This window comes from Phyllobates terribilis, unplaced genomic scaffold (genome assembly GCF_046119375.1).
Source record: "Phyllobates terribilis strain yellow unplaced genomic scaffold, ASM4611937v1 Scaffold_38__1_contigs__length_12584779, whole genome shotgun sequence".
NCBI classification, from domain to species: domain Eukaryota; kingdom Metazoa; phylum Chordata; class Amphibia; order Anura; family Dendrobatidae; genus Phyllobates; species Phyllobates terribilis.
Window position 1 is genome coordinate 6,337,525 of NW_027362798.1, and position 26,226 is coordinate 6,363,750.

Sequence of the window (26,226 nt, forward strand, 5' to 3'; positions counted from 1 at the left end):
ACACCCAAAAGAAGCAAGCTAGCGCCACACCTGGGGGGCATCCTAGAGTTCAGGAGGGGTCTGAGTTGCTGCCCAAGGTCCCACCCCATAATATAGTGTGTTGGAGATGTCATACCCCTGGCCATATTGCCTCCCGGTGTCCCATAACCTCTGAGCCAATGGACTGTAACATGGGCCGGCGTTGCTCTTATTTTGCCTACCCCGCCTGCAGCGCGGTTCGTCAACATGGCGAGGGCCCTCAGGCATGCTCAGTGTCAGTTAACGGGGCACAAGTCTCTGGACTATTGGTCTCAGGAAGTTTGGTGACCCTGATAAGGGCCACACTCCCTCATCGGCTGGTTTCTGAGAAGGTGGTGGATGTCCGGTGTATCCATGGGGACGCTAAGAACTATCCTGTGGCCCAGGTGGATGTAAACACAGACTGTGGCACCACATCTCATGAAGTGGCGGTCGTTAAGGACCTATTGCATCCCATAATAATTGGACGTTACTTTGCATTATTCTGGGAAATGTGGGGGAAAGCGGGGACACCTGGCTGCTTGGACGACAGCCAGATCGCCCCTAAGGAAACTTACCCGCAGAACATAGTAGATGAGTTTCCCATGTGTGTGCTGGTGGGCAATGAGGATGAAGTAGCATCCCCTGAGTCCAATATCCATGAGCTGGAGGTGTCCGAGGGAAACTTTGGAACTGCCCAACTCAGGGATTTAACTCTGAAAGGGGCCTTTGAAAATGTTACTGTGTTAAATGGGGTGCCTCAGGAACCGGGGGCTGACACTCGGTTCCCTCATTTTGCTGTGAATGGGGATTTGCTGTACAGAATAACCAAGCCAAGGGGTGAGGTAATAGAACAGTTGCTGGTGCCAGGGCCCTATAGACGCAGGGTGTTAGACATGGCTCATTCTCATGTGTTGGGTGGTCACCTGGGTGCAGACAAGATTCAAGAACGGATCCTCCAAAGATTCTACTGGCCAGGTTGCTATAGAGAAATATAGAGTTATTGTCGTTCCTGCCCCACATGCCAGATAACCTCCCCAGTGGCCCACTTCCGCAGTCCCCTAGTGCCACTACCAGTCATCGAGGTTCCATTCGAACGCATAGCAATGGATCTAGTGGGGCCTCTGGTCAAGTTCGCCCAAGGGCATCAGTATATCCTGGTGGTATTAGATTATGCTACATGGTATCTGGAGGCCGTACCACTACGAAACTCCTCCACCAGGTGTATAGCCCGGGAGTTAGTCCACATGTTTTCAAGAACCGGGTTGCCTAACGAGATCCTAACAGACCAAGGAACTCCATTTATGTCGAAGGTCATGAGGGAATTGTGCAAGACACTGCAGATTGCACAACTGAGAACCTCCGTGCACTCTCCCCAGACGGACGGACTGGTAGAGAGGTTTAACAAAACCTTGAAAGCAATGTTGAGGAAAGCAGTGGAAAAGGATGGCCGAGACTGGGACTATATGTTGTTCGCCATGAGGGAAGTTCCCAAAGCTTCCACAGGTTTCTCCCCGTTTGAACCACTCTATGGACGACACCCTCAGGACTCCTGGAGGTGGAGAAAGAGTCCTGGGAAGCTGAGACCACTCCCTATAGGAGAGTGGTGGAGCACGTTGCCCAGATGCAAGAGAGGATTGTCCATGTGATGCCCATTGTGAGGGAGCACCTCCTCAAGGCACAAGAGGCACAGTCCAGGGTGTATAATAGGTTGGCCAGGGTGAGATCGTTCAACCCAGGAGATCGAGTGCTTGTGCTAGTCCCACAGTGGAGAGCAAGTTCATGGCCAAGTGGCAGGGCCCCTATGAGGTGGTAGAGAAAGTGGGGGAAGTCAACTTTAAGATCCACCAACCAGGGAAGAGGAAGCCCTACCAAATTTACCATGTTAACTTGATTAAGCCATGGCAAGATAGAGAGCCTGCGGAAGCTCCCTGTTTAGTGGCTGAGGCTGAGGCCGATGTGAAAGAGGTCAAGGTGGCAGAGTCACTGTCACATGCCCAAAAGCAACAGTGCAAAGAGTTGTTACAGCGAAATAAAGACATGTTTTCGGAGTTGCCAGGACTCACTCAGGTCATAGAGCATGAGGTTCTCACAGAGCCTCATGTTCACGTCAATCTAAAACCATACCGGATCCCCGAAGCCCGCAGAGAGGTGATCTCTAAAGAAGTAAGGCGGATGCTAAACCTGGGAGTCATTGAAGAGTCCAAAAGTCGATGGTCCAGTCCTATAGTCTTAGTGCCGAAACCAGATGGGGAATGGCGGTTTTGCAACGACTATAGGAAGCTGAAGGAGGTCTCAAAGTTCGACGCCTACCCAATGCCTAGGGTAGATGAGCTTATCGAAAGGCTAGGACCCGCTCGGTACATCACCACTCTGGACTTCACCAAAGGATATTGGCAAATTCCCCTGTCCAAAGAGGCTAAGGAGAAGACAGCCTTCTCAACGCCAATACGTCAGGATGCCGTTTGGGTTGAAGGGAGCTCCGGCCACCTTCCAGAGAGCCATGGACCGGATCTTAGCACCCCACAAACAGTATGCAGCGGCCTACCTAGATGCTATCGTCATATTTAGCCAGGACTGGGAAAGTCATCTGGACAAAGTTCAAGCCATACTTGATGCCCTAAGGAAGGCGGGCTTTACTATCAACCCGAAGAAATGTGCCATGGGGATGGAGGAAGCCAAGTACCTAGGGTACGTGGTTGGTAGAGGGGAAATAAAACCACAAATAAATAAGGTCGAGGCGATCTTGAACTGGCCACAGCCCCTCTCGAAGAAGCAGGTCAGGGCGTTTCTAGGCATTGTGGGCTACTATCGAAGATTTGTCCCTAACTTTGCCCTGATAGCAGCCCCACTGATGGATCTTCTGAAAGGGATGAAGTCAGCTATGGCCAAGTGGTCCCCGGAAGCAGAAGCGACCTGCCAGGAATTGAAACTGGTCCTCTGTAAACAACCAGTCTTGGTGGCACCCAGCTTCTCCAAGGAGTTTGTGGTCCAGATGGATGCATCGGATGTCGGGCTGGGAGCAGTCTTGTCCCAGGAGATTAACGGAGAAGAACACCCTGTAAAATACCTCAGTCTGAAGCTCTCCGCTTGTGAGAAGGACTACTCCATTGTAGAAAAAGAATGTTTGGCCATTAAGTGGGCGTTAGACACTCTGAGGTATTACCTATTAGGTAGAAGGTTCAGGGTAGTGTCAGACCATGCCCCATTGAGGTGGATGCGAGAAAAGAAGGGAAACAATGCCAGAGTGACTAGGTGGTTCCTGGCTCTACAAGATTTTAGTTTCCGGGTAGAGCATAGGCCTGGGAAACAACATGGGAATGCCGCTGCCTTGTCAAGGATTTATTGTATGGTGACAGAAGGTGCCAAGCCCTACGGCTTTGGACAGAGGGGGGGGTGTATGTAAGGTTGCTGCCGGACAGATCGTGGACGGGAGGTATGTGTCCTCGAAGTGCCATGCTTCGGTGATGTAGGATCCGGAGAAGCAGGCTCCAGCACACATAGTGCTGAGAGGAATTTAATGGGTCCGGATTACAGGGCCGGGTTTTATGAGCAGCTGAAAGAGCTGGGGGGAACAGCTGCTCACTTACCTCCAGTCCAGGTCTTGGAAGGCTAATTTAAGACAGCTGCGCCTGTCTCTGTCTGTCTGTGTTTGCTGGACAAGGTGAGCAGACCTTGCAGGTGCTTCTTAGACTCTGCAGGAGGCAGAGAAAAGCACCTTGTTTAAACGGCTGAAGCCGTGCTGCATGGACTTGTTATTTTGAGCTTTGTTCTGTTATTCCTTTTTGTGCCAGGAAAAGGCTGTAACTTTTGTTTCTTAACTGGTGTATGGACACTAAAATAAGCCACCAGTTTGTTTGAACCCGTGGACTGCATCACTGTGTGAACCTGTGCCTACCTCCAACGCGGCTCAGTGAGTACAAATCCCTACACTATCTATCTATCTATTTATCTATCTATCCATCTATCTATCCATCTATTTATTCATCTATCCATCTATCTATCCATCCATCATACATGGATAGATAGAAAGATAGATAGATACATATATGGATAGATAGATGGATAGATAGATATGAAATAGAGTATATAAGGATAGATAGATGATAGATAATCCTATGATATGATAGGTTTGATCGTGCATTTCCAATGTCTCTTACCACTGCTGCCATGATAGAGCATTTTCTACACTTTCTCGGTTCCCTCTTCCATTGCTGGAGGCTAACTTCTGCCGCATGAAATACAGTGGTGGCCAAAAGTATTGGCACCCCGGCAATTCTGTCAGATAATACTCAGTTTCTTCCTGAAAATGATTGCAATCACAAATTCTTTGGTATTATTATCTTCATTTAATTTGTCTTCAATGAAAAAACACAAATAGAATTGTCCTAAAGCCAAATTGGATATAATTCCACATCAAACCTAAAAAAGGGGATGGACAAAAGTATTGGCACTGTTTGAAAAATCATGTGATGCTTCTCTAATTCGTGTAATTAACAGCACCTGTAACTTACCTGTGGCACCTAACAGGTGTTGGCAATAACTAAATCACACTTGCAGCCAGTTAACATGGATTAAAGTTGACTCAACCTCTGTCCTGTGTCCTTGTGTATACCACATTGAGCATGGAGAAAAGAAAAAAGACCAAAGAATTGTCTGAGGACTTGTGAAACCAAATTGTGAGGAAGCATGAGCAATCTGAAGGCTACAAGTCCGTCTCCAAAGACCTGAATGTTCCTGTGTCTTCCGTGCGCAGTGTCATCAAGAAATTTAAAGCCCATGGCACTGTGGCTAACCTCCCTACATGTGGACGGAAAAGAAAAATTGACGAGAGATTTCAACGCAAGATTGTGCGGATGGTGGATAAAGAACCTCGACTAACATCCAAACAAGTTCAAGCTGCCCTGCAGTCCGAGGGTACAACAGTGTCAACCCGTACTATCGGTCGGCGTCTGAATGAAAAGGGACTGTATGGTAGGATACCCAGGAGGACCCCACTTCTTACCCCGAGACATAAAAAAGCCAGGCTGCAGTTTGCCAAAACTTACCTGATAAAGCCTAGAACTGGAAGTGCATTGAGGTGAAGGTGAAGAGGTATTGGGAATCCTGCAGAAAATACCTGTGTGAATTGCGTGAAGAGGTATTGGGAATCCTGCAAAAAAAACCTGTGTGAATTGCGTGAAGAGGTATTGGGAATCCTGCAGAAAATACCTGTGTGAATTGCGTGAAGAGGTATTGGGAATCCTGCAGAAAATACCTGTGTGAATTGCGGTGAGTGCTGCATTGTGATCTGCTGAGTGCTTTTCTACCTGTTTAGATTTATTGGGCTTTTTAAAATCTATTTTCTCACTACAGTTTTAGTTTCTTAGTTTACTACCTGTGTATTTAAAGGTTAACTACATTGCACTAAAATCCTGAGGTGTAGATTTACTCACAAGGGGTTAATTAAGGGGAAGGGGTCATAATTAAGGGTTTATAAGGGGCAGCTGGTTGGGCATAAAGTCCTTTGGAAGTGCATTGAGGTGAAGGGTACATTGCTGGAAAAGGAAAAAAAAAAAAAAAAAAAAAAACACTTTAAATCTCTTAGTTTGCGAGTGTGAACGAGCTGCGTGTGTCCGGAGCGTAAGTGCGAACGAAAGTAAGTGTGTGACTTGTTTTTCAGTGACTTTGGATTCAGGGAGTTTGGAAGGGAGGATTTAGGACTGAATTGCTGACTGTATTTCATTCTTTCTTTACTTTACTTTTTACTTAATTAATCCACCTGACCTACTTAGCTGATTCCCCCGTCCATACTTGATACTTAATTGATCCCCCGTCCATACTTAACTGATCCCCTGCCAATATCTAATTGATACACTTGCACATCCCTAATTGATCCCCGTCCATACACCTATATATAAATAATTGTGTTTTGTACTTGTATATATATACTGACTGTATCCCCATATTTAGAATGACGTCCATGTTGGACGGAGCCGTGCAGTGTACATCTTGCGCAATGTATGCATTCCGTGAGCACCCACTCGAGGATCCATACTGCTGCGAGAGATGTGAGCATATCGTGCACTTGGAAGCCCAAATTCTGGATCTAAGTGCTCAGATAGCGGTACTGAGGAGCATCGACAACATAGAACGGAGTTTGCTGCTCACCGAGCAGACACTCAATGGGTCAATACTGGGGGTGGAGCATAGAGGGGAAGTGCAGGCTGAACAGGCAGGGAGCTGGATAACAGTAAGGAGGGATAGAGGGAAGAAGTATAGGAAGGCTGGTTCAGAACCGGCATTATTGGAGCATGACAGATCCTCTGACCGCCGGGGGAGTGTATCCTCCAGTAATGAGGGGGAGGGGGGAAGTGTAGGGCAGGCAAGACAGGTTCTGGTAGTGGGTGACTCTATTATTAGGGGGACAGACAGGGCAATCTGTCACAAAGACCGGGATCGCCGAACGGTGTGCTGCCTCCCTGGCGCTCGAGTCCGGCACATCGCGGATCGGGTTGACAGGTTACTGGGTGGGGCTGGCGAAGACCCAGCGGTCATGGTCCACATCGGCACCAATGACAAAGTGAGTGGTAGATGGAGGGTCCTTAAAAATGATTTCAGGGACCTAGGTAGGAAGCTTAGGGCAAGGACCTCCAAGGTAGTTTTCTCAGAAATACTACCAATCCCGCGAGCCACACAGGAGCGCCAACAGGAAGTTAGGGAGGTGAATAAGTGGCTAAAGAGTTGGTGCAAGGCAGAAGGGTTTGGGTTCATGGAGAACTGGGCCGACTTCGCGGTCGGATACAGGCTCTACCGTAGGGACGGGCTGCACCTCAATGGGGAGGGTGCAGCGGTGCTGGGGAAGAAGATAGCTAATAGGTTGGAGGAGTTTTTAAACTAGAGACGGGGGGGGGGGAAACCAAGGAAATAGGTGGGATGTGAGGCAAGCAAGGGGGAAGGGGAGAAGTGAATATAATGAGGGTGGAGAGGGGGGTGGGGATAGTACAGTTAGATCGTTAGAGAAGAATAGGATGTTAAATAAACCCAAAGTTTTATCTTGCATGCTGACCAACGCAAGAAGCCTGACCAATAAGGCGGATGAGCTGCGGGCGCTTATATGGGAGGAGAGGTATGACATCGTAGGTATAACAGAGACTTGGCTAGACGATAGCTACGACTGGGCGGTAAATTTATTAGATTATAGTTTATTTAGAAGGGACCGGAAACAGGGGAAAGGCGGAGGAGTCTGCTTATATGTAAAGTCATGTCTAAAACCCAGACTAAGGGAAGATATAGGAGAGGGAGAAGAGGGGGTCGAGTCCATGTGGGTAGAGATAGAGGGAACTAAAAATAATAATAAAATATTACTGGGGGTCTGCTATAAGCCACCCAATATAACAGAGGAGAATGAGAATCTGCTATTAGGACAAATAGACAAAGTAGCAAAACATAATGAAGTGATTGTAATGGGGGATTTCAACTACCCAGATATTGACTGGGAAACAGAAACCTGTAGATCTCAGAAAGGAAAAAGGTTCTTGACAAATATTAAGGATAATTATCTCTCCCAACTAGTGCAGGAACCAACGAGAGGGAAGGCCGTGTTGGACTTAATATTGACTAATAGGCCTGATAGAATAACTGAGGTACAGATAGGGGGGCACCTAGGTAATAGCGACCATAATATTATCGACTTCAAAATGCCCTTCAGTAGGGTTATCAATAAGGGAACAACAAAAACATTAAACTTTAGGAGGGCGAAGTTTGATCAGCTGAAAGAAAGCCTTCAACTTATTGACTGGGACAAAGTTCTTAATCAAAGGAATACGAATAGTAAATGGGAAACCTTCAAAAGAATTCTGAATACTCAGTGCGAGAGGTATATACCGTATGGGAATAAAAGGGCCAGAAATAAGAGGAAACCAATATGGTTGAACAAGAACGTAAAAGGGGCGTTAAATAGCAAAAAAGAGGCATTCAAGAGATTAAAACAGGAAAACAGTAAGGAGGCACTAATGTGTTACAAGGAAAAAACGAGAACCTGTAAAAAACAAATAAAAATAGCGAAGGAGGAAACAGAGAGACGTATTGCTAGGGAAAGTAGATCAAATCCCAAACTGTTCTTTACGTATATAAATAGTAAAAGGATTAAATCGGATAATATTGGACCAATAAAAAGTGAGGAAGGCAAAATCATAGAGAAAGATGAGGATAAAGCTAATCTATTAAATAATTTTTTTTCGACAACTTTCACAAAGGAAATCAAACTAACAGGAGAAATGAGAAGTGACAAGCTTAATCCTCCACTAAGTATGACAAATCTAACCCAAGCTGGGGTACAGAAACGCCTCAGTAACATTAAAATAAACAAATCACCAGAACCTGATGGCATACACCCACGGGTACTAAGGGAACTAAGTAATGTGATAGACAGACCGTTATATCTTATATTTAAGGACTCTGTTGAGACTGGGTCTGTGCCACTTGATTGGCGACAGGCGAATGTAGTGCCAATATTCAAAAAGGGAGCGAAAAGTGACGCCGGAAACTATCGGCCGGTGAGTCTGACGTCCGTTGTGGGCAAAATTTTTGAAAGCTTCATTAAAGAGGCAATTACGGAGCATCTTGATGCTAATAATCTTTTAATCCCGAACCAACATGGATTCATGAGGAATCGCTCCTGCCAAACAAACCTGATTGACTTCTACGAGGAGATTAGCTCTCGAGTAGATCAGGGGGAACCAGTGGATGTCGTGTATCTCGACTTCTCAAAAGCTTTCGATAGCGTGCCACATAATAGGTTGGTATACAAAATGAGAATGATGGGGCTGGGGGAAAATGTCTGCAAGTGGGTAGCTAACTGGCTAAGGGATAGAAGGCAGAGGGTGGTTATAAATGGAATATACTCAGATTGGGTAAGCGTCACTAGAGGGGTTCTTTACGGTAAGAGCAGTGAGAATATGGAATTCACAGAGTGAGGAGACGGTGATGTCAGATTCACTACACCAGTTCAAGCGGGGACTGGATGCATTTCTAGATACCAGGCAGATTTCAGCATATACTTAAAAATAAAATAAAATAGTAAGTTGATACAGGGATTTATTCTGACTGCTGGTTTCAGAGTCAGGAGGGAATTTTTCCTCAGGTGAAGATTGGCCAAATCATTTGGGGTTTTTGCCCTCCTCTGGATCAACTTTACCAATTACAGAACTAACAGGTCGAACTTGATGGACGCAAGTCTTTATTCGGCTTTACTAACTATGTTTACAAACTATATTACTATGTTTTGGAAGAATGTTCTCTGGTCAGATGAGACAAAAGTCGAGCTTTTTGGGAAAAACCATCAACATAGAGTGTACAGGAAAAAAAAAGAGGCATTCAAAGAAAAGAACATGGTCCCTACAGTCAAACATGGCGGAGGTTCCCTGATGTTTTGGGGTTGCTTTGCTGCCTCTGGCACTGGACTGCTTGACAGTGTGCATGGCATTATGAAGTCTGAAGACTACCAACAAATTTTGCAGCATAATGTAGGGCCCAGTGTGAGAAAGCTGGGTCGCCCTTAGAGGTCATGGGTCTTCCAGCAGGACAATGACCCAAAACACACTTCCAAAAGCACTATAAAATGGTTTTAGAGAAAGCACTGGAGACTTCTAAGGTGGCCAGCAATGAGTCTAGACCTGAATCCCATAGAACACCTGTGGAGAGATCACAAAATGGCAGTTTGGAGAAGGCACCCTTCAAATATCAGGGACCTGGAGCAGTTTGCCAAAGAAGAATGGTCTACAATTCCAGCAGAGCATTGTAAGAAACTCATTAATGGTTACCGGAAGTGGCTGTTCGCAGTTATTTTGGCTAAAGGTTGTGCAACCAAGTATTAGGCTGAGGGTGCCAATACTTTTGTCTGGCCCATTTTTGGAGTTTTGTGTGAAATGATCAATGATTTGATTTTTGCTTCATTCTCTTTTGTGTTTTTTCCTTGCAAGCAAATTAAATGAAGATAATAATACCAAAGAATTTGTGATTGCAATCATTTTCAGGAAGAAACTGAGTATTATCTGATAGAATTGCAGGGGTGCCAATACTTTTGGCCACCACTGTAATAAGTGAGCTGTCATTTATTCATAAGACGTTCTATTCTTCAGAGCTGAGACTGTAAAATAAAAAGTGAACAATAAAATATCTGATGACTGTTCTTTCACTGTGAGTAAGAAACAGATAATAAAATTAAAGGAAAAATAACTGAGGGGAGAACCCTGCAGGTTTATTGTCCTTCTATAGCTGTATGGTGGCAGGATGGTGACACTGCTGGAGTCCTGGTGAGGATCTGCATGATATTCATTTCTGTTGACTTTTTATTGCCAACATATTCTGCAGTGATGTACATATAGTCCCTGCCCACAATGCGGTACACATGAGGGACAATTTCATATTAAGCCAAGTAACCTATGATGTCAAGGTCTCATATTTACAAGGTGCTTATTGGCAATCTGAGCCGGCGAATGGCTCTGTGTCCGTATATTCGCTATATACTGCCCGCAATATCTTGTAGAAAGCTCACAGTGACTAAAATGTATAAATAGTTCTCTTTGGAGAATTTAATTAGATCCATTCATACCTTACCTTATAATGAGGACTTAAAGGGCTTTTATAACTAGGTAAAACAAGCTTAACGGGACTGTCCAGGACTTATATATTAATGACCGATTTTAGGATAAGTCATCAACAGGGTGGGACTGGGCTGGCGGGGTACCCTTCTGCAGAGGAGAGGGGGAGAAGAGAATGAAAAAATAAAAAAACCTGCGGTTTTAAGGGGCACGGGCCCTTTAAAAGCGCAGGCACAGTGTATGTGACGCGCCCCTGGGCCTGTGTCGCGCTGCGTTGCGCACGCGGGAGCTTACCCGGAGCCGGATCAGATGAGGGTAGTAGTCTTGTGGCGGTGACCCGGTCCGTGCCCAGGGAGTCAGACTAAGTGGCGGTAAATTAGCAGTGGATGTTGGATGACTACGCCACCCGTTGAATGCAGCTATGGAGCTGCCGCTGCAGGGCAGACTGCTGAGGCCGGTGGAAGGATGGTGCAGCGTGGATGGTATAACCCCCAACGGGAGGGGTATGGCCTCAGGGCAGCCGACGTGGATGATGGGGGTAGCAGGAACCACTCAGAGACGATGCGGTGTAGTTCAGGGTCTTTACTGGTGACAAAGATAGACCCTCCCGGAGTACTTGCTAGCAATCGGGGCCTGGTCAGTCCTTGAGCAGATGGGATCTCCCCTGGCCAGGCGGAGTTGTAGGCCTTCCCAACTAACTGTACTCTTCTGGCTACCTTGCTAGAGGCGGGTAAAAGTAGCCCACGTCCCTGAGTGTACCGTGTGGTGCTCACCCGTATGGCCGGTGACTCGGGGCCTTCTAATGGCTTCCGCTCCACGATGGCGGTGCTGGTCCCACGCGTGTGACCGTGCCTTCGGGTTTCTGGGCCAGAGGACCTGCAATCCCCTGCCGGTCGGTTTCTGCTGCTGGGTAGGAGTTAGTCCCCACAGCCTCGGACTCCGGGTCCGGTAAGAAATCTTCTCAGTCAGGGCGAGCTCTGCAGCTGCCAGCCCCTGACTCGTAGTAGTACTGCTTCTGCTGTCTCTTCCTATGACTGTTTCTCGTCTCTACTCTCCTTGACTGCCTAACCCTGCCTCAGCCCCGGGTTTATATAGGGGAAGTCCTTCCCCTCCCAAGACTGGGCAGGAGGTGTGGCATGCACAGGATCCCTGACCAAAGGACCTCCCACCTGCTCTCAGACATAACATTACATTACTGTGGAAACCAGACCCCTGGGGTGCCACATTCCCCCCTAGTGAAATTTAGTACTCCGGGACTAAACATATTTTTGGAAAAACATAACAGAGTACAACCAAAACATTATAATAAAGAGACACATAACGATGGTCACGGCGTGTCCGCAACCGGGTGCAGTCTTTGAGGGAAAGCAAGGTGTCCATTTCACCAAAACAGGGAGACGTAACCAGGTAGGGGCCTGTCCTGCCCCGAGTCCTTAACAGTCTTTAGTCCATCCTGGGTTACGCTCCAACTAATTGTACAAGGATTCCCGGTAAATCCACCAAGGACTCCTAAAAATAACTAGAAACACAAAATTATACACAAGCAACTATAAACAGGTAAACATTATAAGATAGCTTAAACATTTAGATCCTCCAACGTGTGGGTAACTGGCCTCTAGTGGCCCTAGTGGACCTACGGAGCTGACTGTCTGGCCCTGAACTACAGGGTGTAGGAGCTGTCAAGGGTAAACTGGGCCGCTGTCTATGGGCCCTCTGGCTCACTAGGGGTATGGCAGGCTCACTATAAGCAGAGGGTTGATTTTCCGGGTCTGCTTGTGTAGAGTCTTCTGCCTCCTGGACCGGCTGTTCTTCCAGCTCTACCGGTTGCTCCGTAGGTACTTGGGATGATGGTTGGAGGAAGGTGAGTACGGGTACCACAACTGCACCATTGACTTGAGTCCAAGACCGAGGGAAGTCCCCGAGCACGGTACTAACCATATCTTCCCTTTCCTCTACGGGTCGATGGTCTTCTTGTTCCTCTTCAGGGTTCCTCAGTTGTTCGGGACACTTCTTCAGGTGGTCCCGGGATACAATGGCTGTGGTCTCCCCTCCGTCTTTACTGATGGTACAGACCTTCGGGTTCTCGTGGCTTGAGGGCAGTACGGTGTACGGGTCCTTCTCCCACTGGTCGTCCAACTTGTGGAGCCGTCTTTTCCTCTTCAAGACCTGCTCTCCGGGTACCAGGGGAACAGCGGGAGCATACTGGTTGTAAGTTTTCTCTTGCCTTTCCCTAGCCTGACAGAGACTTCGCTCCACGCTCTCCTGTACTTTCCGGTACTGCTGTTGCCTCTCTGTGTCCCAGTCTGCTTCTGGTGAAGTGTCCTCAGGTGTCAGGACTCCCATTTCCAGGTCAACAGGTAACTTACCAGGTCTCGCCCTCATTAGGTAAGCCGGGGTACAGTTGGTGGAACCTACCGGGATGTGGTTGTATAGGTCCACCAGATCGGGCAACTTCTCAGGCCACAGACTGCGTTCTTCCAGGGGCAACGTTTTTAGAAGATCCATTACCACCTGGTTCATTTTTTCACAAAGTCCATTAGTTTGCGGATGGTAGGGTATCGTCCTTATCTTCCGGCAGCCATACAGATTGCAGAATTCCTGGAAGACCTCCGCTTCAAAGGCAGGTCCCTGGTCCGTCAGCACTTGGTCCGGGTACCCGTGTGGACGGCAGAAGTGCTGCTGGAAGGCTCTAGCTGCTGTTTGAGCCGTTAAGTCCTTGACGGGGACGACAACCAAGAACCGGGAGTAATGATCCACGATGGTTAACGCGTAGACGTAGCCACTTCTGCTTGGGGTCAGTTTTACATGATCCAAGGCTACCAGTTCCAACGGTTGCCGGGTGATGATAGATTGCAGGGGAGTCTTCTGGCTGGCCCGGTCCTTCCTTCTCAGATTGCACGGGCCACAGTCCCTGCACCACTTCTCGATGGTTCCCCTCATGCCTACCCAGTGGAACCGCTCGCGCAGCAGGAACTCCAGCTTCTTCCACCCGAAGTGTCCAGCTCCGTCGTGGTATGCCTCCATCACCATGGCTGCGTCTCTTCGTGGCACCACTACTTGCCAGAGTAGTTCATGCGTCCGGGAGTTGACCATTCTGCGGCACAACTTCCCCTTGTAAAGGAACAGTCGACTCTTCTCCACCCATAGTTGTTTGGCTTCCTCCGGAGCGTCTGGTTCAAGGCGAGCCTCCGGCCGAGTCAGCATCTCCTTCACCAGTCGGACGGCAGGGTCGCTGTCTTGCGTTTCCGCCCAGTTGTGGTGAGGTAAGGGGTTCAACGTAGCAGCCTGCTTACTCCTTACCCGGTGGGAATACTGGATAGTCCCATGACGGTGGAACGCAGGGAGTTCAATTTCTTCCAGTCCCTCCGGATCTTCTCCTTCGTCCGGCAGGTTGGGGATCCTGGACAGGGCGTCCGCGTTAGTATTGGAGCGCCCTGCCCGGTATTTGATTGTGAACTCGTAGTTGGACAGACGGGCCATCCACCTCTGCTCCAGGGCACCGAGTCTTGCCGTGTCCAGGTGTGTCAACGGGTTGTTATCCGTGTACACGGTGAACCGGGAAGGAGCAAGGTAATGCTTAAAGCGCTCAGTGACTGCCCATACCACGGCCAGGAACTCTAGCTTAAATGAGCTATAATTCTTGGGGTTCCTTTCGGTGGGTCGCAGTTTTCGGCTGGCGTAGGCGATTACTCGTTCTTTCCCCTGCTGGATCTGGGACAGTACGGCTCCTAGCCCGATGTTACTGGCGTCGGTGTAGAGGATGAAGGGCTTGCTATAATCCGGGTACGCCAAGATTTCATCCCCCGTGAGGGCCATCTTCAGCTGGCGGAAGGACTCTTCTTCTAGCTCCTCCCATTTGAAGGGCGGCTTCTGGTTCTTGGCCTTCCGGGACTGGCCTATCAGGAGGTCCTGCATAGGCGCTGCCTTTTTGGTGAAACCGGGAATAAACCTTCGGTAGTAGCCTACCAACCCGAGGAACTGCCGCACTTCTTTTACGCTGGAGGGGCTTGGCCATCCCTTAATTGCGGTGATCTTATCAGGGTCGGGAGCCACTCCGTCAGCGCTCACCACGTGTCCCAGGTACTGCACCTTTGGTTTCAGGAGGTGACACTTGGAGGGTTTCACCTTTAGGCCGTAACTCGCCAGAGCTTCGAACACCTCCGCCAGGTGTTTCAGGTGGTCCTCATAAGTCTTGGAGTATACGATGACATCGTCCAGGTACAACAGGACCGTCTCGAAGTTTCTGTGGCCCAGACAGCACTCCATTAATCGTTGGAAGGTTCCTGGGGCGTTGCAGAGTCCGAACGGCATGCAGGTGAACTCGCTAAGTCCCATCGGGGTGGTGAATGCGGTCTTCTCCCGGTCCGCCTCTGCTACAGGAACCTGCCAGTACCCGCTAGTGAGATCCAAGGTAGAGAAGAAGTTAGCAGATCTTAAAGCAGCTGTAACGGGTCTGGGAGGCGGAACCTCTGAGCTACTATACAAGGGGGCAGCCCTTGTAAGGGAGCGGGTGGCAGTCTCTGGATGAACGGACAGGGAGTTACGGTTAGTGATCAGGGCAGTCTCTGGGTAATGGGTAGGTACGACCTGTGATGGCAGAGCCTCCGGGTAGGCTAGCAGGCAGATGGTAGATGTGTGCTCCCAGGTGAGCAAGCGAGAGTCTCTGGAATAACAGGTGGTCACGGCACGTGACGACGGAGCCTCCGGGCTGGCAAGCAGGCAGGTAGCGGAGAAGCGCTCCCAGGTGAGCGGGCAAGAGTCTCTGGAGTAGCTGATGGTCACGGCATGTGACAGCGGAACCTCCGGGCTGGCAAGCAGGCAGGTAACGGAGAAGCGCTCCCAGGTGAGCGGGCAAGCTGGTCCATAGACAGACTGACCGGAGTAGTAAGGCAGACCGTCGGACCTCGGGCAGGCAGGCAGGTAGCAGATGTGCGCTCCCAGGTGAGCGGGCAGGCTGGTCCTTAGACAGACTGACAGGAGTAGTAAGGCAGACCGTCGGACCTCAGACTGGCAGACAGGTAACAAGTCAGGCAGGAATCAGGCAGGTAACTGGCAGGTAACTGGCAGGTAACTGGCAACGGGACCTGAGGGCTGAAGCACAGGTGAGACACAGGTGCAAACAACATTGCTCGGGCACCTCCATTTTGGAGGAGGTGCCTTATATATGATGAAGTCCTCCGGCCATTGGCCGGGGACTCCTTAGGACGGCGCGCGCGGCCCCTTTAAGAGGAGGGGAGCGCGCGCGCGCGCGCCCTAAGCACAGGGGCCGGGAAGGAGCGCGCGCTGCGAGCAGAGCAGGAGGAGGACGCCGGGAAGGAGCGCGCGCTGACAGCAGAGCGGGAGGAGGACGCCGGGCACGGAGCAGAGTGGTGAGGGGAGCAGCGTCCCTGCCTAGCAGAGGGCAGGGACGCCGGCACTACAGTACCCCCCCCTTTAGGCCCCCCCTTTTTTAGGCCAGACAAAAATTTAGCTAGGATGAGAGGGGCATGGATGTTCTCCCGGGGCTCCCACGTTCTCTCCTCAGGACCAAACCCCTTCCAATCTACCAAAAAAAAGGTCTTTCCTCTTACCCTTTTGGTGGCAAGAATGTTCTCTACCTCAAACTCGTCCTCAGCAGAAACCGGAGCAGGAGGCGTACCTGTAGACTTGGAAAAAGAGTTAAGCACCACAGGTTTGAGGAGAGATACATGGAAGGAGTTAGGGATCCGTAAGTTGGCCGGGAGTTTCAATTTATAGGCCACCGGGTTGATCTGACTGATGACCTCCAGTGGGCCGATGAACCGAGGCCCTAACTTATAGGAAGGGATCTTGAGCCGGACATATTTGGACGAGAGCCAGACTTTATCCCCAGGACGGAATTGAGGAGGGTCCAGACGTTTTTTGTCAGCGTGTCTTTTCATACGCTCGGATGACAGAAGGAGTGCGGACCGGGTACTCTCCCATATGGAGGAAAATTTGTTAACAAGAGATTCCGCAGCCGGATTGTCCACCGAGGTGGAGACGGGAAACGGGATCCGAGGATGCTGACCGTAGACTACAAAAAACGGGGATTTGGAGGAAGACTCGCTCTCGTGATTGTTGTACGAGAATTCGGCCCATGGCAGGAGATCCACCCAGTCAGAATGGTGGGCATTAACGAAGTGCCGGAGGTAACTGGTCAGGTTCTGATTGATCCGCTCCACTTGACCATTAGACTGTGGGTGGTAAGCGGAGGAGAAGTCCAGAGTGACATCCAGCAATTTACAAGTGGCTCTCCAGAAACGAGAAGTGAACTGTACTCCTCGATCCGACACGATGTGACGGGGCAGGCCATGAAGACGGAAGATGTGGCGGATAAAGTCTTTAGCCAGCTCGGGTGCAGACGGAAGGCCTGGCAGGGGAATGAAGTGAGCCATCTTGGAAAAGCGGTCAGCGACCACCCAAATGACCGTACAACCGGCAGAGACGGGCAGGTCAGTTATGAAGTCCATCGCTATATGCTGCCAGGGGGCAGCAGGTACTGGCAGAGGAAGAAGGCGGCCGGCCGGCAGATGTCTCGGAACTTTGTTGCGGGCGCAGGACCCACAGGCAGAAACAAAGTCTATTACATCCTTGTGCAGGTTAGGCCACCAGTAGTGCCGGGTAATAAGCTGGAGGGTCTTTTTCTGACCGGCGTGGCCAGCTAGTTTAGACGAATGACCCCAGTGTAGGATCCTCTCCCGATCAGGTACTGATACGAACGTCTTACCAGGAGGGAGACGATTTAGACTCACGGGAGCCACCTGCATTACTCTGGCGGGATCGATGATGTGTTTCGGATCCTCCTCGAGATCAGACACCAGAAAGGATCGAGACAAGGCGTCCGCCTTGACGTTTTTGTCAGCCGGGCGAAAATGAAGGACGAAATCAAAACGAGCAAAAAACAAGGACCACCGAGCTTGGCGCGGGTTAAGTCTCTGGGCATGCTGGAGGTAAGCCAGGTTCTTGTGGTCAGTGTAAATTATTACCGGGTGAAGGGCCCCCTCGAGCAGGTAACGCCACTCCTCCAATGCCAGTTTGATGGCCAATAACTCTCGGTCTCCTATGGAATAGTTGCGCTCTGAGGAGGAGAAGAGTTTTGAGAAGAAGCCACAAGTTACCATCCTCCCGGAAGATGATTTTTGAGTAAGTACCGCTCCGGCTCCAGAGGAGGAGGCGTCAACTTCCAGGAAGAACTGCTTGTTGCCATCTGGGCGATGCAGCACCGGGGCGGAAGAGAAGGCCTGTTTTAGGGAAAGAAAGGCCTACTCTGCTTCGGGAGGCCACTCTTTGGGATTAGTACCTTTACGGGTGAGCGCAGAAATTGGAGCCGTCCGGGAAGAGAAGTGTGGTATGAAGAGGCGGTAATAGTTGGCGAAGCCCAGGAATCGCTGAATGGCCTTCAACCCCTCCGGTCGGGGCCATTTCTCGATGGCAGACAGTTTCTCAGGATCCATTTGTAGGCCGGTCTGAGAGATAATGTAGCCCAGAAACGGAAGCGAGGTCTGCTCAAAGAGGCACTTCTCAAATTTAGCGTAGAGGTGATTCTGCCGGAGCCTGAGCAGGACCTGACGAACGTCCCTCCGGTGAGTCTGGAGATCCGGAGAGAAGACCAAGATGTCGTCCAGGTACACCACTACGCAGGAGTAGAGAAGGTCCCGGAAGATGTCGTTGACCAACTCTTGAAAGACGGCCGGAGCGTTGCAAAGACCAAAGGGCATTACCAGGTATTCATAGTGGCCGTCCCGGGTGTTGAATGCCGTCTTCCATTCATCCCCCTGACGAATACGAACCAGGTTGTACGCCCCACGAAGGTCCAGTTTGGTGAAGATCCTAGCCCCCCTCAGACGATCAAATAATTCAGGAATGAGCGGAAGGGGGTACTTATTCTTCACTGTAATCTGGTTTAAGCCTCTATAGTCTATACAGGGACGGAGAGAGCCGTCCTTCTTTTTGACGAAAAAGAAGCCTGCTCCCGCCGGGGAGGTAGATTTCCGGATGAAACCTCTGGCCAGATTCTCCTCAATATATTCGGACATTGACCGGGTCTCAGCAGCAGATAAAGGATAAATACGCCCACGGGGAGGAGTAGTACCGGGTAGCAGATCGATGGGGCAGTCGTATGGTCTATGAGGTGGTAATGTCTCTGCCTCCTTTTTATTAAAGACATCAGCATAAGACCAATAAGGAATCGGAAGTCCAGGTAGATTAGCTGGGGTAGGAGAGGGACGAACGGGATGGACGGGAACCAGGCAGGTTTTATGACAGTCTTGTCCCCAGCGAAGGACTTCTCCGGTTTGCCAGTTAAGCACGGGTGCATGTCTCTGGAGCCAAGGCAGACCTAGCAAGAGGGCGTGAGAGAGTCCAGGCAGAACGTGAAGGGAGATACTCTCAGAATGCAGCATTCCCACCTGCAGAGTAATGGATTCGGTGATGAGTTGGATGGGGCGAGGTAAGAGGCCCCCATCCACGGCAGCAACAGACAAGGGTACAGCCAGAGGTTTGGTGGGGATGCGGTATTTCTCCACCAGGAACTGTGAAATAAAATTTCCGGCTGCTCCAGAGTCCAGTTGGGCTAGTTCGAAATAACAATTCTCCCCGCAGATGATTGAGACTGACAGCAGCAGGGATGGAGAGGATTTATTTTTGTCTAGATCGACCCCTCTGAGCGAACCTAGACACAGGCGTTCTCCCGACCTCTCCTGGCAGGCACGGATCCGATGCTCCTTACTGCCACAGTAGAAGCAGCTCCCCTCGGCACGGCGTAAGTCCTGACGGGTTTTGACCATCTTGGTCTGGTCGACCTGCATAGGCTCAGGAGAGTGTACCTGGGGAGAAACGGAAGGAGTGACGGGTTTCTGAAAAGTAGGAACTAGACGTGGAAACCCCTTTTCACGGGTAACCTCTTTGGCACGTTCCTGGAACCGTAGGTCAATCCGGGTGGCAAGAGTTATTAGGTCGTCGAGAGTGGTAGGAATGTCCCGACCGGCAAGTTCATCTTTAATATGGCCGGACAGACCCTCCCAGAAGACGGATACCAAGGCGTCGTTATCCCAGGCCAGCTCCGAGGCAAGGGTACGGAACCGTATGGCATATTGGCCCATGGTGAGACCTCCCTGACGGAGGCGTAGCAGTGATGATGCGGATGAGGTCTTCCGTCCGGGTTCGTCGAAGGCTTTCCGGAAAGCCATGAGAAAGGCAGGCAAGTCGGACACCAGGGGGTCTCCTCTCTCCCATAGAGGATTTAGCCAGGCCAGAGCCTCCCCGGTGAGATGGGACATGATAAATGCAATTTTGGCTCGATCGGAGTTAAACTGGTGGGACAATAGTTCAAAGTGCAGGGTGCACTGATTTATGAAGCCCCGAGCCTGGACGGAGTCGCCTCCGAAGCGAGGAGGTGCAGATAGCCGGGGTCCGGGGTAGGATTCCATGGTATTAATGGTCATGGCACTGGCGGAGGTTGCTGGCGGAGCAGGCAGAGTGTCCAGGAAAGAATTGACATTCAGCAGGTGACCCAAGATGGACTCCTGTTGGGACCTCTGACGGGACAGTTCACGACACAGGTCCGAGAGCGAGGGAGCTTGGGTGCCACCGGGTTCCATGGCCCGAGCAAACTGTAACGGGTCTGGGAGGCGGAACCTCTGAGCTACTATACAAGGGGGCAGCCCTTGTAAGGGAGCGGGTGGCAGTCTCTGGATGAACGGACAGGGAGTTACGGTTAGTGATCAGGGCAGTCTCTGGGTAATGGGTAGGTACGACCTGTGATGGCAGAGCCTCCGGGTAGGCTAGCAGGCAGATGGTAGATGTGTGCTCCCAGGTGAGAAAGCGAGAGTCTCTGGAATAACAGGTGGTCACGGCACGTGACGACGGAGCCTCCGGGCTGGCAAGCAGGCAGGTAGCGGAGAAGCGCTCCCAGGTGAGCGGGCAAGAGTCTCTGGAGTAGCTGATGGTCACGGCATGTGACAGCGGAACCTCCGGGCTGGCAAGCAGGCAGGTAACGGAGAAGCGCTCCCAGGTGAGCGGGCAAGCTGGTCCATAGACAGACTGACCGGAGTAGTAAGGCAGACCGTCGGACCTCGGGCAGGCAGGCAGGTAGCAGATGTGCGCTCCCAGGTGAGCGGGCAGGCTGGTCCTTAGACAGACTGACAGGAGTAGTAAGGCAGACCGTCGGACCTCAGACTGGCAGACAGGTAACAAGTCAGGCAGGAATCAGGCAGGTAACTGGCAGGTAACTGGCAGGTAACTGGCAACGGGACCTGAGGGCTGAAGCACAGGTGAGACACAGGTGCAAACAACATTGCTCGGGCACCTCCATTTTGGAGGAGGTGCCTTATATATGATGAAGTCCTCCGGCCATTGGCCGGGGACTCCTTAGGACGGCGCGCGCGGCCCCTTTAAGAGGAGGGGAGCGCGCGCGCGCGCGCCCTAAGCACAGGGGCCGGGAAGGAGCGCGTGCTGCGAGCAGAGCAGGAGGAGGACGCCGGGAAGGAGCGCGCGCTGACAGCAGAGCGGGAGGAGGACGCCGGGCACGGAGCAGAGCGGTGAGGGGAGCAGCGTCCCTGCCTAGCAGAGGGCAGGGACGCCGGCACTACAGCAGCCAATGACTCCTCTATCCTTGGTAAGGGGTACGCATCCTTGTGTGTGATACGGTTGATTTTCCGGTAATCTACACACATCCTCATGGTGTTGTCTTTCTTTTTGACTAAAACTAGTGGGGCTGCCCAGGGGCTACAGCTATCCCGGATTACCCCAGCCTCCTTCATGTCTCTAAGCATCCCCTTGGCGTGTTGGTAATGTGCAGGGGGTACGGGTCGATGCCTCTCCCGTGGGGATGCGGTGTTCTACCCCCTTGACTCGCCCGAAGTCTAACGGGTGTTTACTAAACACTCTCTTATACTCTTGAACCACCCGGTAGACTCCCTGTTTCTGGTGGGAGGGAGTGGCGTCAGTTCCCAAGTGTAGTTGCTGACACCAATCCTCCATTACTTTCTTAGAGCCGTTACCTTCCTCCGGGTGAGATGGAGGCAAGGGTTCCACAGACTGTATAGAGTTTTGGTTGATGGTATATAATTTGGCTAGCGTGGCATACCGGGGCAGGTACACTTCCCTCTCCCCGATATTGATTATGCGAACGGGCACCCTCCCATGGCGTACATTGACCACCCCCCGTGCTGTCAAAATGGTGGGCCTACTGTCTGAGTAAACTGGTTCTACCATTGCCTGGTAATCTCTACCTCTCAGACCAATAGCTGCCCGGCACCAAATCATCATTTCACTTTTTGGGGGCATGGCAATAGGGAAAGGGTCACACATTCTTACGCTACCAATCTCACCGCCGGAGAGTTCCACCTGTTGCCGTCGCATCAGTGCCCGGATCTCTTTCTGGAGCACTCGCTGCTCGCCGGAGCTGGCGTTCTTGGCAACCTGCTGTAGAAGGAAAATCACCTCTGCAAGACAATTTTCAATTACATTAGTTCCTAGAGTTATTTTTGGGTGGCTCTCATGTTTGTCAATGTCTACAATGATCAGTCCCTGTGCTGCCAGTTCGACTCTACCGATTTTGATGGTCACCTCTTTAAATCCGATCTGTGGCACGGGCTGGCCATTGCTGGCGATGATACTCAAGTCGTCGTCAGGGTAGCGGGTAATATCCGAGTCATTCCAGTACTGCTTAAAGAGCACGTACGGGATGGTGGTGACCTGTGACCCGGTGTCCAGTAGGGCACTCATGGGAATGCCATCCAGTACCACAGGCAAGACTGGACATCCTCCCACATATCTGTCGCACCAGTTCGATGGGCCTGGTGATCTTTTTCCTGGGGGTTGGCCCTCTACCCCAGGTTGTGCCCGTTTAAAGAACAGTACCTTGCCATATGTCCGGGTTGATTGCAGTGGCGGCAGATGGGTCGTCCGTCCTCACTGTATCGGTCACTGGGTCTTCCTCTGGCCGGTGGGGTCCTCCTTGGTCGACGCCACGGGATGTCCTCCGGTCTGGATGCCAGCTGGATCTTCCCTGGAGTGGAAGCCTGTAAAGACTGCACAGTTCGGGTTAGCGCAGCAACGCTCTTAGCTAGCTCTTGGACCTGATGGTGTAGGTCTGGAGCCGGGTCATTGTCCAAAGCCTGTGCATCAGCTCCCACAGGCCCTGCCGACAAGGGCGCCGCCTCCTGGTGGTAAGTGATAGCAGGGCGCCTGTGGGTCACAACGCCACCCGGTGCCGGTTCTCGGAGCACCCGGATGGCTCTGTCCTTGAACTGTGCAAAGCCCAGATGGGGATCCTGTAAAGCCATTGCCCGCAACTGGGTTCGGTGGGTATTACAATATAGTCCCTCTATAAACTGTTCGGTCAACAGCCTGTCCTCATCTCCCACTCCATCAGGGTCGGTCTGCTTAATGGCCCTCAGGGCCTCTTGTAGGTTTAGTGCATAGTCCCTTATACTCTCATGCGCTCGCTGCTTGCACCCGTAGAATCTAAGCTTAATCTCGGCTGAGGTGCGGGTATCAAAGGTGTCCTTCAGCCGGGTTAGTATCCCTGCGACAGTCTTCCTCCCAGGTGGCCAGGATTTTACTTCCCTTTTGGCTGCCCCGGTTAGTTGGGCCACCAGGATGCTCACTTTTTGCTCTTCTGTGAGGGGGTACACCTGGAAGAGGCTATCCAGCTTCTCTCTAAAGTCATGCAGGGTATGCGACTCCCCTGAGTACTGGGGTAGCCAAGCTGCTCCCGGGATATAGGGCATGGTGAAGGGCATAACTGCAGCAGCGGTAGCGCTGGCGGGGGTTGAGGCAGTGAAGCTCTCCTCCGTATCCGACATCTTCCTCCCCCCTAGTGGACCGTGGCCTACCTTGCGATGATCCTCTTCCGTAGGCCGCGGCTCCGCAGTGGATCGTCAGGGTTGAGGACCTTCCGTCGCGCTCCTGTGACGTCGGCGTCTGCTGGGCTCCTTCCAGGACCTTACGCAACGTCCGGACGTGAGGCGGGGCTTCAGTTCTCGCGCGCTTTCGGAGTCCACGCCCCTCTTCTTCCCGCGCGGCGTCCTCAAGATGGCGTCCAATGGCGGGAAAACTCCACGGATGGCGGGAAGAAGGCTGAAGATGGCGCCGGATGGCGGGAATCTTCACCGATGGCGGGAAGAAGGCTGAAGATGGCGCCGGATGGCGGGAAACTTCACCGATGGCGGGAAGAAGGCTGAAGATGGCGCCGGATGGCGGGAATCTTCACCACAGGTAAGTTTGAAAAGTCTCTTTTTCAGGCACGCAGTACCCGGTGGTTGCGGGCACGAAATCCTGCCGACTACGCCAAAAGTTGACGCGCCCCTGGGCCTGTGTCGCGCTGCGTTGCGCACGCGGGAGCTTACCCGGAGCCGGATCAGATGAGGGTAGTAGTCTTGTGGCGGTGACCCGGTCCGTGCCCAGGGAGTCAGACTAAGTGGCGGTAAATTAGCAGTGGATGTTGGATGACTACGCCACCCGTTGAATGCAGCTATGGAGCTGCCGCTGCAGGGCAGACCGCTGAGGCCGGTGGAAGGATGGTGCAGCGTGGATGGTATAACCCCCAACGGGAGGGGTATGGCCTCAGGGCAGCCGACGTGGATGATGGGGGTAGCAGGAACCACTCAGAGACGATGCGGTGTAGTTCAGGGTCTTTACTGGTGACAAAGATAGACCCTCCCGGAGTACTTGCTAGCAATCGGGGCCTGGTCAGTCCTTGAGCAGATGGGATCTCCCCTGGCCAGGCGGAGTTGTAGGCCTTCCCAACTAACTGTACTCTTCTGGCTACCTTGCTAGAGGCGGGTAAAAGTAGCCCACGTCCCTGAGTGTACCGTGTGGTGCTCACCTGTATGGCCGGTGACTCGGGGCCTTCTAATGGCTTCCGCTCCACGATGGCGGTGCTGGTCCCACGCGTGTGACCATGCCTTCGGGTTTCTGGGCCAGAGGACCTGCAATCCCCTGCCGGTCGGTTTCTGCTGCTGGGTAGGAGTTAGTCCCCACAGCCTCGGACTCCGGGTCCGGTAAGAAATCTTCTCAGTCAGGGCGAGCTCTGCAGCTGCCAGCCCCTGACTCGTAGTAGTATTGCTTCTGCTGTCTCTTCCTATGACTGTTTCTCGTCTCTACTCTCCTTGACTGCCTAACCCTGCCTCAGCCCCGGGTTTATATAGGGGAAGTCCTTCCCCTCCCAAGACTGGGCAGGAGGTGTGGCATGCACAGGATCCCTGACCAAAGGACCTCCCACCTGCTCTCAGACATAACATTACATTACTGTGGAAACCAGACCCCTGGGGTGCCACATATGCAGGGACGCGCGCACGCGGCGTTCATTACCTGAACCGCCGCGACACACGTCCCAGTGAAGCAGCTGAAGCTGCGCGTCTCCCTTCCCCGGCCGGCGTATGACGTCACCGGAGAAGGAGGACACCGCACGGGAGAGCAGGAAGGTAAGAGGTGTCTGTGTGTGTGTCTGTGTGTATATGAGTGGATGCAGAATGGGATGGGCCCCTGGCTGGACACACAAGGGGGGGCCCGGCTAGACACACAAGGGGGGACCCTGGCTGGACACACAAGGGGGGGCCCGGATGGACACACAAGGGGGGCCTTGCTGGACACACAAGGGGGAGCCCTGGCTGGACACACAAGGGGGAGCCCTGGCTGGACACACAAGGGGAAGCCCTGGCTGGACACACAAGGGGGAGCCCTGACTGGACACACAAGGGGGAGCCCTGACTGGACACACAAGAGGGAACCCTGGCTGGACACACAAGGGGGAGCCCTGGCTGGACACACAAGGGGGAGCCCTGGCTGGACACACAAGGGGGGAGCTGGATGGACACACAAGGGGGAACCCTGGCTGGACCCACAAGGGGGAGCCCTGGCTGGACACACAAGGGGAAGCCCTGACTGGACACACAAGAGGGAACCCTGGCTGGACACACAAGGGGGAACCCTGGCTGGACACACAAGGGGGAACACTGGCTGGACACACAAGGGTGAGAGCCTGGCTGGACACACAAAGGGGAACCCTGGCTGGACACACAAGGGGGGGAGCCTGGCTGGACACATAAGGGGGAGCCTGGCTGGACACATGGGAAAGAGTGGGCAGGATGGCTATATGGTGGGGCAGGCTGGACACATGGAGGCCAGGATGGATATGTGAGGGGGATGGATATATGGGGGGGCCGGATATATGGGGGGCGGGGCAGGCTGGACACATGATGGCCAGGATGGATATGTGGGGGGCAGGCTGGACACATGGGGGGCTAGGATAGATATGTGGAGGGGCAGGCTCGATACACGTGGGCTAGGATAAATATATGGAGGGGCCACGCTGGACATATGGGGGCCAGTATGGATATATGGGGGGGTGTCAGGATGGATATATGCAGGGGGGAAGGGCAGGATGGATATATGAGGGGGCAGGCTGGACACATGGAGGTCAGGATGGATATATGGGGGGCAGGCTGGAAACATGGAGGCCAGGATGGATATATTGTGGGGGGCAGGCTGGACACATGGAGGCCAGAAAGGATATGTAGGGGGGGCATGCTGGACACATGGAGGCCAGGATGGATATATGGGGGGCAGGCTTGACACATGGGTCTTTAGGACAGATATATGGGAGGGGGCAGGCTGGACACATGGAGGCCAGGACAGATAT